The sequence below is a fragment of the Vespula pensylvanica genome, chromosome 22 (assembly GCF_014466175.1).
Source record: "Vespula pensylvanica isolate Volc-1 chromosome 22, ASM1446617v1, whole genome shotgun sequence".
Classification (NCBI taxonomy): Eukaryota; Metazoa; Arthropoda; class Insecta; order Hymenoptera; family Vespidae; genus Vespula; species Vespula pensylvanica.
Genome location: NC_057706.1, coordinates 2479974 through 2492534, shown reverse-complemented (window position 1 = coordinate 2492534; position 12561 = coordinate 2479974). Strand labels below are relative to the sequence as shown.

The 12561-nt window shown below is 36.4% G+C and overlaps 2 long non-coding RNA genes across 2 annotated transcripts; both read right to left on the bottom strand.

The window, feature by feature from the left end:
• Positions 1-312: 312 nt before the first annotated feature.
• Positions 313-2426, bottom strand: LOC122636419. The gene is made up of 3 exons (XR_006328942.1): positions 1171-2426; positions 656-1078; positions 313-562 (listed from the first exon to the last, which is right to left on the bottom strand). It is a non-coding gene; the product is annotated as an uncharacterized LOC122636419 (long non-coding RNA).
• A 6874-nt stretch (positions 2427-9300) lies between these two features.
• On the bottom strand, positions 9301-9671 carry LOC122636420. Its single transcript, XR_006328943.1, has 2 exons — positions 9495-9671; positions 9301-9403 (listed from the first exon to the last, which is right to left on the bottom strand). It is a non-coding gene; the product is annotated as an uncharacterized LOC122636420 (long non-coding RNA).
• Positions 9672-12561: the final 2890 nt, after the last annotated feature.

Genomic DNA, 12561 nt, shown 5'->3' with positions numbered 1-12561 from the left:
GCTCTTTTCGTAGCAAACGACTCCATTGTTGGAGACATTTTTCGACCTACTCTCCTCGACGATTCTCCTTTACGTCTTGTTAAATGACACGTCTAGTCGTCTAGTCGTAATCGAAAACTACTCACGAAAGATGTAATAAGAGATTAGACCGACGAATCTCAAAACGACGAGACTCGAGACATTAAGCATTCTATCTTATATATTTTTAACGTTTGATGTTAATCGTCGGAGAATCGTTCTTATTATCTTTATATCTTAACTATCGAGGAAGGACTTTTTCGATTTCTTTGATACATACGTATAACAAATAAATATTTTATGTTGTTATATTTGTTCTTTATATTTTATGTTGTGATATTCTGATGATTAAATCTGTTGACATATTAATTGAACTTTAAAAAGAGCAAGAGTCCACGTCCGGTAAATATTATGAACATACGTAAAATCATTTCCATGGCCATCAGAATGCTTTCCACGTTTATCTTCATTTCTTTCGATGGATTAGTTCGAATGATATTTTTCAAATGGATATACTTATTCGATAGAAATCTTCGAGAGGAATCTAGAAATCAAGAGAATTGAAAATCTTTAGAGTTATTAACCATCGATTACGAAATTAAATTGGATCTGAAGGATTTATTGAGTATTTACTTACCGTTTCGAAGGATCTTTACTTTCGAGCTTTTGAAAATTTTCTTACAAGTTTATAGATCGTGGAAAAATTTCACGATTAATCGTTTTAAACTTTCGGATTCGTTATCGTCCGTTCGATTCTCTCTCTTTTTCTTGTTCTCTTTCTTTTCCTCGTTCTCTCTCAATTTATATTTTGGGTTATAGATATTTACCACTGAGAAAAACAATCTAAATTGGTGAATCGTATGAATTTTTCTGGACGACGATGTCTGTTGCACGGGAAACCGTAGACGCGTATACAACAAGGTTTCCAACTAGGTTTTTGTGGTATGGGTGGAATTATGCAGATTTTGTGAGGAGAACTCGGTGGACAGATGTATTTTGGTGGACAGGATCTTTCAGGAGGACATGGTCTCATTGGACATCCAGAACATGATTGACAGGACTGATCGAAGCGAACGAATTTATCAGGATTATAAAGCTCGATATCTCGAAAAAGTATAAGGTTAAGATCGTCGAGTTTCTTTTCTTACATACCATTATCGCTTAGAATTCGAGTCATTCGGTTGATCTTCTTTCCGTCTTTTTTTATTTTCCTTTATCCCGAACAAATATATATTTCAATCGGACATTTTGACAAAATTTGGAGGTATAAACAAAGCTAAATTTCGATTGTAATATCGGCGAATGGTGCCGATCGGTCGGCGAATGAATTGGGAGGATGGTGTTTTACGGAGTGAAACGTATCGATTTCTCTCAAGTTCGACTCGCTGGCATCATCTCGCGTTTTTTGTTTACGCGAAAATATCAGAGCGCGCAGGGCGACCTCGAGAGATTGCGACGAACCCGCAGAACCTGACCTGCATTAACGTGGCATCGCTTGTGCTGCGATATTCGGAGGTATCCGCAACGAGACCTTGGCTCCGAAACACCGAAACACAGATTCCACGACGGGGACGACTTTTCCTCTCTCTTTCTTCGTCGTCCGTTTTTTCCTCTTTGTAAAACGACGGATTTACTCGAATCTGAACGGACGCCGATCAAAACTTGTGAAACTTCGTAAGGACGGTCGAAAGTTTTTAAACAAACAACATCGTCGTATACATAGATACATATATGTATTACATGCATACAGAAATAGATACTATTATATACGTACATACTTAATACGACTACGTATGTTTTTCTAGTTGGACGTTAAAACGAGAAAACAACTCTCAGAATTGTGAAAAAAACTTGACGTCCAAGAGCCGTTTAGATATCGTAATGATTTCTACTTTCAGCGAACGCGCGTGCGGTCGCAATGAATAATGTTCCTAGCTTCCTTTTACGGTCGATACTTTATTAATTTTTATCCGTAAAGGTGAATTTCCTGTTCGGAATCTATACGATACATAATCAAGCACGCATAGAATGGATACTTGGAAAGAAAAGCTGAAGAGCTAATTATGCAACGCACGTTGAATCGTCTTCGAACCATTTCCTGCGATTATAGCGTTTATATCACAATGATGTCCGAGGGGTGGTTACGTTCATTATGACGAACACGCCTTTCCAGAAATACTCTTTGAGGGACTGTACGGAATTTGTTCTTAGCGACGAAGGATGGAACCGATTTCTCGGTAATCCTCTGATTGTCCTCGACAATTATTAATTCGATATGTGCGAAGATTAACAAGAAACACACAGCTGACGATATTTTTTTCTCGTACGATTTAATCATCACGTATATTAGCGAATTCACTTTCTACGGATTTTCTTCATTTACATTTATATATATACACATACATACATACATACATACATATATACATATATATTTAATATATATATATATATACAATAATATAATTAATATATAATATAACTATAATATAAATATAAATATATATATATATATATAATTCAGAATTTCGTAGGGTTTTATTTTCTTTGATTTTTACGTTAAAATTTTCGTTGATACGTCCGATTATTTTCGACTTGTTATACGAATAATTAAGCTTCTTGAAATTCCAAGAGTAGATGTGAGAAATTTTCGCAGGACGCAACCCAAAAATGAGTTAACGATTGCGTAAGACTCGTTGAACAAATTTAGAACACGCGTCATCAGATGGACCCCGGCGATACGCCACATGAGAGGACGTTGATCGCGGGTGGTGTATGGAAACGGGCCCAAGGTTACCAAACGGAGACTGCCCAAAAACCCAAATACATACAATTATATCGGACGACTGGGCACGAGCTACGTCTAGCGACGAATCTCCTTTGCTTGCGAAAGGACCACCACAAACCCCATTAACTTTCGTTACAGTATACAAGTCTCAAGGTCATTTTCTTAGAGTTTAACATTACATTACAGGGATCATTGGATGTCGTTAACCAATTTCGATTTAATCGATCGTGAATTAGTATAGAATCGATTGACTTTTTATCCTATGACATCGCAGAAAACTAATATATCCGAATATATGATTTCGAGATGATTTACTTACTTACTTTAGATACTTAAGAATAAGTATCGTATAAAAAGCATCGAAGAAGAAAAACTCTGTCGGTTTGTTACATCATATACGTAACCTTGGTTGAGGCGTAAACAACTTCTAGAAAGCAAGTTCAAACGCCTGTCAAACTGCGAACACATTCTATAGTACGTGTATACGCCAGGATATATCTGAAAGTTCGTTGCCCAGCGACGGTTAATGTGTTTCCTTCTTTCTTTCTTTGATTTTTCTCTTGGTATTGCAATAGAACGATAAACAGAAGAAGAAGAAGAAGAAGAAGAAAAAGAAGAAGAAGGAAAAGAAGATAAGAAAAATGAAGAAGAGCAGAAAGATCGCTTCCGCTTTGATGAAAATGAAACAAACGTGATACGATACGTAATGACGAAGAAAAAAAGAAGAAGAACAACAACAACGACAATAACAACAACAACAACAACAAGAATAAGAAGAAGAATAAGAAGAAGAAAAAGAAGAAGTAGATGGAGAAGGTGTAAGAGGTGGAGGTGGTGGAAATGGTCATGAAGGATAAGAAAAAAAGATATAGAAAAGGATAGAGAGTAGAGAACGTAGTAGTGCGACGCACGTCGTCTTATCGGAAGCGACGCAGGTGTCCTCCGTTAAGAGAATACTCAGCGAAAGGCGAAAGGGTTAACGATCTTCCTCTTTCCGTGTACAAGCACGGGAGTGAGATAGGACGCGTGCGCGTGCGTCCACGAGCGCGAGCGCACGCGCACGCTCTTGTCTTCGCATTTGCTTCTTCTTTTTCTTCTTCTTCTTTTTCTTTTTCTTTTTCTTTTTCTTTTTCTTTTTCTTCTTTTCCTTCTTCTTCTTCTTCTTCTTCTTCTTCTTCTTCTTCTTCTTCTTCTTCTCTTCGTCGACGTTCCAGGATGACGAGCTTCTTGCTAATCGTCGGTGTCGCTGGCCGCGCTCGAGGTCTCCTTGTAAGATTCCAACGTGTGCGTCACGCGATTCTACGTCTCTTCGAACGTACGACGACGGCAAATTCGCGCATATTTCAAAACAAGAAGAAAGGAAAGGTGGATTGCGGATAGCGACGGAAAGGGGTGGGAGATGTGGAGAATGCCACTCGGGTGAGAATGGAAAAACGAAGGAGATCCGATATATATATATATATATATATATATATATATATATATATATAGAGAGAGAGAGAGAGAGAGAGAAAACTACGACGACAAGAAACGTGGGAAGAACAGAGAGGAAACGGTTATCGAGAAGAATTCGTCGAGTGGCTCTCCTCTTCGAGGCCTCGGCCATTCATATCGAGCGCACCAAAGGAGTCTCTCTTTCTTTGTCCCTTTTTTTTTTGCTTTTCTTGTTTCTTTCTTTTTTTTTATCATTTCCTTTTTTCTTTTTCCTTTTTCTTTTTTTTCTTTTTTTTTTCCTTTTTTTTTTATCAAGCTCGACAATTCACACAAACCCTCCCCTTCCTCACTTCCTTCTCCTCATTCTCTTTCTCCTCTTTTTCCTTCTTCTTCTTCTTCTTCTTCTTTTTCTTTTTCTTTTTCTTGTCTTCTACTTACTAGCACACGGACTTTCACCGTCTTTTCAACGATTCAGCGAAACGCGAGATTACACTCTCTTCTTCTTTACCCGATACGAATCGTTCTATTTTTATTACTAAACACGTACGGTGTGACTCACTTATCAATACGCTTACTGTAATATACAAATTCCACTTTCCACGTGATAAATTTAAAGAAGATAGAGAAGAGGTCTTTTCAATGTCGAGCAAAAGTGATTTTTCGTAATGGTAGGGGAAAATTTCCCTATGCGAAATCTGTTCCGTTCAATTGGCGATTATCTGGATCGCGATATTAACTCGATAATAAAGTTTTTCGTTTATTCATTGGTTATATACGACGTTTCTTCGTTGAATCGAATTCAAGTTTTATCTTATATCAATAAAAATTATATAGATATTATTGTAAAACACTTCTTTTTCTTTTTCTTATATAACAATTTTCTTTCTCTCTCTTTTTATACTTTCAATAAGTTTTCACTCGACTAAATTCAATTTCATATATTTAAAATTGACGAATAATAGCGAATAATGTTCAACGATTTTCATGATAAAATATACGCTATTATATACGATAATTAAAAGAATCAAGAGTCTGAATAGAATTTTTTTCTTACTAATCACATGTACGAAAAGGATCTGTTACAATAGACCGATCCCAATCCTGATCTTGATTAGTTGAAGAATTATTCGTCAGTTAAGTATACTATAGTGAATCGTTCGTCGTGCGTTGTGTACATAATAGAGCCGACACAGCACGTAATCTCATCGCGTAAAAACATCGTAATGCTGAGTCGTACTTTTTAAAGGAGATTACGAACGCGAGGGGAAGATAAAAGCGTGAGGTTAAAAATGCGCGTGAGGTTCTCTCTCTCTCTCTCTCTCTCTCTCTCTCTCTCTCTCTCTCTCTCTGTCTTTCTTAATGAACAAAACTTACGAATTTATTCGTATACACAATTATTCGCATTCTTCTCTTGTACTTCTTTATCATATCATGTTACTACAAATGTTCTATTAAAAACAAAATTTTCAACAAAAACGTGCGAATTAAAATCAAAGAAAATATCGTTAACATTATCATATACGATAATATTATCATTATCCTAAGGCACTTAAAATATCGAGATAACAAAATTGAGAAGTATCGAATATATCGAGGATATATAGTCTCTATTCCGAAGAAATCGTCGAAAGTCGTTTTATTGATTACGAACGAGAGGGAAAGATAAAACAGAGGGCGCGAGGTCTCTCACTTTCTCTCTCTCTCTCTCTCTCTCTCTCTCTTTTTGTCTATTTTCCTTAATGAATAAAACGGAAGAATTTAGTCGCATACGCGTATACTTAATTATTCCGCTGTATCTTTTCGTCGTAATTGATATAACAATCTATATCAAAAAAATATTTTGGATATAAAATCGTATGAAATAAAGTAAAGAAAATAATATCGCTTATGATAATAATGTTTTGATGACGTTCAACGTATTACTTAAATTATTGGGATAATAACAACATCGATCGAAGATCGAACGTATCGAGATACAACATACTCTGGAGAAATCGTTGAAAATTGTTTTATTGATTACGAACGAGAGGGAAAGATAAAGCAGAGGGCGCGAGGTCTCTCACTTTCTCTTTCTCTCTCTCTCTCTCTCTCTCTCTCTCTCTCTCTCTCTCTTTCTCTCTTTTTCTTAATGAATAAAACGCATGAATTTAGTCGCATACGCGTATTCTTTCTTATTTCGCTATATCTCTTCGTCATAATTGATATATCTATCTATATTAAAAAGTATTTTAAATATAAAACAGTGTTCGCTTAAGCGAAGAAAATTATCGCTTATGACGATAATAATATTTTTATGACGTTATATATTTAACACTTAAAATAACTAACACTCTATCTTTTTCTTAATGAATAAAACGCATAAATTTACTCGCATACGCGTATTCTTTCTTATTTCGCTATATATCTTCGTCTTAATTGATATACCAGTCACTATCAAAAAATATTTTTAATATAAAATCGTACGAATTAAAGCAAAGAAAATAATCGCGTGTGACGATAATAATATTTTTATGACGTTATATATTTAACACTTAAAATAACTAACACTCTATCTTTTTCTTAATGAATAAAACGCATAAATTTACTCGCATACGCGTATTCTTTCTTATTTCGCTATATAACTTCGTCGTAATTAATATACCAGTCTTTATCAAAAAATATTTTTAATATAAAATCTTACGAAGTAAAGCAAAGAAAATAATCGTCTGTAACGATAATAATATATTTTATAACGTTATATATTTAACACTTAAAATAACTAACACGAATAAGACGCATTCTAGTATTCCTTCTTATTTCGTTGTAACTCTTCGGAGTAATTGATATACCAATTTATATCAACAAATATTTTTAAGATAAAATATTTCATCACGTTATACTTATCACTTAAAATCAAATCATATAACACTTATATCTATCATTAATGTTAATGAATAACATGCAAGAATTTATTCGCATACGCGTATTATTATTTATTTCGCTATATCTCTTCGTCGTAATTGATATAACAATCTACATTAAAAAATATTTTGAATATAAAATCGTATGAAGTGATGCAAAGAAAATTATCTCCCATATGATGATAATATTTTTATAACATTATATACTTAACACTTAAAATATTGGTATAACAATAACAACCGAATATCGGAGTTTGGAATACATCGAGATATAGAATCCTCCGGAGAAATCGTCGGAAGTCGTTTTATACCGTGGGGGATCGATTTCTTAATCGATTCTCGTCATCTCGTAGCATAATTCCATCCGGAGGATTTGCACGCGTTCATCGAATATTCGTTTGCTACGTAAAATAGTAAATCTCGAGGATACACGCGCCGTTATTATTATATCCCTCTAAGTAAATTACTTACTAACGTAAAGTAATAATCTAAATTGAGCTTTTTTCTTTCTCTCTTTCTTTCTTTTTCTTCATTTTATTTTTCTCCTTTTTCTCTCTTTCTTCTGTTTTTTTTTCCACGAAACGTCGTAATTTTTTTTTTTTTTTTTTTTTTTTCATTGAGAGAAACGGCACGTGGAGAAACGATAAAATATAATGACGCGATTTCGATAAAGACCGAATATAATCGGCGAATTAATGAGACACGGGAAAAAAGAATGAGCGTGTTTCGACGTAATAATCCAATACGTTACTCGTAAGATCGATTTTTTCATTTGGTTCGCGTGACGTTGATGAAAGAAAAGAACTTCGTGATAGTCAATCGGACAATGATCGCATTTGTTCATCGTATTTTCGAGAACCGTCTCTCACGAAAGCATCGCCGACTTCCATCGGACATTTTTTCCGATCACATCCAAGGTTAAAAGTCCAAGGTGCATTTGTACACAGGTAGGTAGGTAGGTAGGTAGGTAGGTAGATAGAATAGAGGTGGGTATCGACTCGAACGATCTGGAATGGAAAAGTACAGAGGCGTATGAGAAAAGGAAACGTAAATCATGACGATGATGAGAGCACTCGAACGAGATACTAGTTCATATAGATCTCGAACAGATAGATAGAAGGAAGAAAGAAAGGGAAGGAAAAAAGAGAGAAAGAGAGAGAGAGAGAGAGAGAGAGAGAGAGAGAGAGAGAGAAAGAAAAAAAATTATCGTATTGCAAAGTTTATATTGCAAATTTTCTCTTTTGCTTTTTTTTTTCTTTTTTTAATTCGAAAATTTGCGTATCGTGTATACTCCAGCGATATCCGTCTACCCTTAACCCCTAACCCCATTCCTCTGACGCATCTCGTTGGAATAATTTTTTCAATATTCCACGTGATGGAATATTTTTTTTCTTACGGAAACATTTTCAAATTACACGAGCAAACGTTACTCCGTATCTTGCCGAGACTGTTCATCCCCCTTCGATCGATAATACCGTCTCCCTCTCACCACTGCAAAAATGCGACCCGACTACGAATCAGCCTATGGCAATGCGCCACGTGAATCCCGTGTAGGGATTCAAGGGATAGGAAGGTGGCTGTGTCTACCGATGACGCATTAGCGCGTCATCCCAAGGATAAAGGGTATGGGGTTAGCGTGAATCAGGATCACCTTTTGCCAAGTTTCACAGACGTCGAATTATTTTAAAAGGTGATTCTATATCGTTACGTCAGGGATGCACATTGAAAGAGGTAAGGGAGAGAGAGAGAAAAAAAAAAGAAAAAGAAGAAGAAGGAAAAAAAAAAAGTTCGCGCGACGATCATAATGACGTATATATAGTTACCAATATAGGATAATACAATCGGAGGATGACTTTTAAATAAATTTCCATGCTTATACTTGGAGATATCTTCGTGTGCCTAGATAATTAAATTAACATTTCGTCGGTAGGCGTAAAATTGATTCGAATGCCGCTCTCCGAGTCGAATCCACTTGTCGAATCCGAAACTCGACCTTTTTTGTTTTTTTTTCTTCTTCTTTCCTTTTTATTTTCTTTCTTTTTTTTTTCTTGGTTGCAACTCGCAGCAACAAGATTCAGGTTGATCCTGAAAGAGGAAGAAGCCGATAGATAGAATCCTTAACGCCTATAGAAATCTTACTTGCCTTTTTTTCTCTCTCTCTCTCTCTCTCTCTCTCTCTCTCTCTCTCTCATTCTTGAATCATATTTGAGCGTGATTAAGCGATGCCCGTCTATCGAAGTAAAGAATATCCTACGCGTGGAAGCTTGCACGATACAAACAAGGCAAGAAGGTTGCATCATCCATTCCAGTGAGAGGATAAATTTCTTAGAAGTTGCGGGGCTGTAGGTACTTACTTACGTGTGGACTCACGCGCAAGCCAACGGCGCTTCTCTCTTTGGGATTCCGTATCGGTTCTCAGACTGGTTGGAGACGTGCGCATCGGTCACCACGTGTCCTAAGATATTGCGTCTTATTCGCCGCTCGAGTTGTCCTTGAGAGCGAAATCGCCTTCGAGAGCTTGGACGCGTCGACGCGACCTTAACCCTTGTTTACCAGCGAGGACCAATAGATATATATATATATATACATACACACATATATATATATACATATGTATATACTTTTGACTCTCGATTCTTTGAGGACTTTCGACTCTCCGCTTCGTGCGTGCCCATCACGAATGCACGAACAATAGACTCCTTGATTTATAAAAAAAAAAAGAAAGAAAAAAAGAAAAAAAAATTGTAATCTTCTTGATCACTTATCTAAATCATTCCTTTTTTAATTTGTTTGTTCGTTCGTTCGATCGTTCGTTCGTTCGTTTGTTTTATCGGCAAGAATTGATCGATATTGAAAAACGAACTGTACATACTTATTTGCTTACACGATCATCTATATCGTCACTTAAGCGCTTACCTAACATCGGAATACGACGACGAATTTTCAAACTTTTTCAACTCTCCTTTTACCTTGACGATTACGTCTTACAATGACATAATAACAAAAAGTCTTTTACGGTAAACTTGCGTACGATTCTAATTTATCTCGTTGTTTCGCGCGAATGTTTCCTTCGAAAACTATCGTATCTGTCATTCGATTTACTTTCGTTTGCTCCCTTCCCCTCCCCCTCCCACCTACCCTCCCACCGATCGTGTCAGGAGAGATAATTTTTAGGAAAAGAGAAAGGAGTTTCCGGATTGGCGCTCCTTAATTATATCGAGGTAAAGTAAGGGGCTATGTCCGTGGTGGATGTATGTACATATATATATATATATATATGCATATATATATATATATACATATATATACTTCCATAGAAGCACGTGTATATACGATGCGGAATTACGTTCACGGTAGACGATAGACACGATTATACACGTGCATAGATAGAATACGTATATAGGTTTCTAGTATATGTGTTGTACGCGTATAAAAGCCGCAAGGCTCGTAGTACGCTGGGCGCGTTTTCCGCGTTCATTGCCCTCCGCTAGACGGGAGTTAACGTCTCGCACGAAAACGTGAGCGCGCTAGATCGGATCAAGGATTATAAGCCGCGTAAAATATATTTTATTCGCCATCTCGTTCCACCGGACAGATAACCATTACCAATCGCACACCACACGTGGCGGAAACGTGCCGCGTTGACCGGCTGCACGGGTAGGTCCTCGTGACCACTTCAGAGGGAGCTATCGGTCCTGCGAGATACTTGACCCGAGAGAACACACATGAACAAGTAGAGAAAAGGTATGTGTGTGTGTGTGTGTCTGTGTTTGTTTGTTTGTACGTGTGCGTAGTTAACGTATATATGTATATACACACATGTAAGATCTCGTTCGCACGTGGGAGCGTTTAAAGTTTTATTACTCCGAGATATCGTGTGCGAGATAGAACGTAGAATTTGTTCCGCACTCGAGTCGTTTCAGATGAATTTCCGTGGAATAAGGAATCTTGAGGAAATAAATGATAAGGAGAGCGTATGAAAAGGTCGTTCGAAGATCGTTTTTAATTCCGATTATTTTATCGGGCAATTTAAAAGGACACAATGTTTCTTTGAAACGTATCGATTATCAACGATCGCAGAAGATATAGTTTTATCGTTTTTATCGAAAGAGATATACTTATGTATATATTTTTATATCTTTGTTATTGTTCGAAGTTGACTTTGAGTCGCGAGACGAGAAGGGTAGTTGTATTAATTATTTAGAAACGCAGTACTCGTAAGATTTTCTCACAGTTAGAATGTCGTTCGTTGTTTCTTTACTTTACTTACGCATTTATTTCTCGTCTCCGTACATATGTATGTACGTATGTATAGGTGTAATTATATAGATATCTCCTCGCTTAGAAGAATGAATAGCCAGTCTGGTGTGTATTTTTAAAACCGCAACTGGTACGCGGCCGCGGTCGATCCAGTATGCTAATCGTTAATGCGTCTCAAACGTAATAATAAAGTTAAATCGGTTGAATGTTTGTTTATCGATACGCAACATAACGCATAATGGAAAGTAAAACGAATCATCGATTGTCTGACTCTGTGCCGACGGGTCTCACTGATGATATATAGGGTGGAATGAAAACGTAGGGGAAATTTGAAGCTTCGAACGATGGCGGAATGTAGATGTAACTTCGTTTCCTGTATTACGAGCTACTAACGAGTTACTGCGTTCGATGAAATAGCAAACGAGGCAATTGAATTGACGGTCGTGAGAAAAAAAAAGAGACAGAGAGAAAAAGAGAGAGAGAAAAGTAAGAAAAAGAAGAACGAAATATGTTTTTAAGAGTTTGTATCATTTTTTTTTATGAAATATGAATTATGGAAGTCGAATTCAAAAGAAGCACACACGCATACACATACGTACGCTTGCAAATGATCAAAAAATATCATCGTTAAAGAAATATCTATATATACGAACGATTGTAACCACTTCCTTTGATATACAAAGAGTAGTAGTAGAAAGAATTAAAAAAAAAAAGAGAAAAAAAGAAAAAAGAAAACAGGGCGCATTACGACGACCCTGGGATTATACAACGTGCATTCCTGTTTTCATCGGCTATTCATGCGTATATAACGCACGCGTGAATTACGCAACAATCGAAACAAAAAAAAAAGAAAAAATAAAAAAGAAGGAAGGGGAAAAAAGAAGAAGAAAAAAGAATAAATAAAAAGAAAGAGAGAGAGAGAGAGAGAGAGAAATAAAAGGAAGGTGCATGCTTACTACGCATGGACAAAAAAAGGGTGCCGCTCACTTTTGCTAATTCACCGTATCACTCTCTTGTAATCATTGTAATACATGCATGCTTTGAAATATTTATTCGCACAGTGGACAATAAAACGTTTAACGACGTTGACACCTCTTGTAAGTTCCGATTAATTCCGATGAAAATCGAGATGTATCGCGATAAAGTTTCACTCGTTCCAAT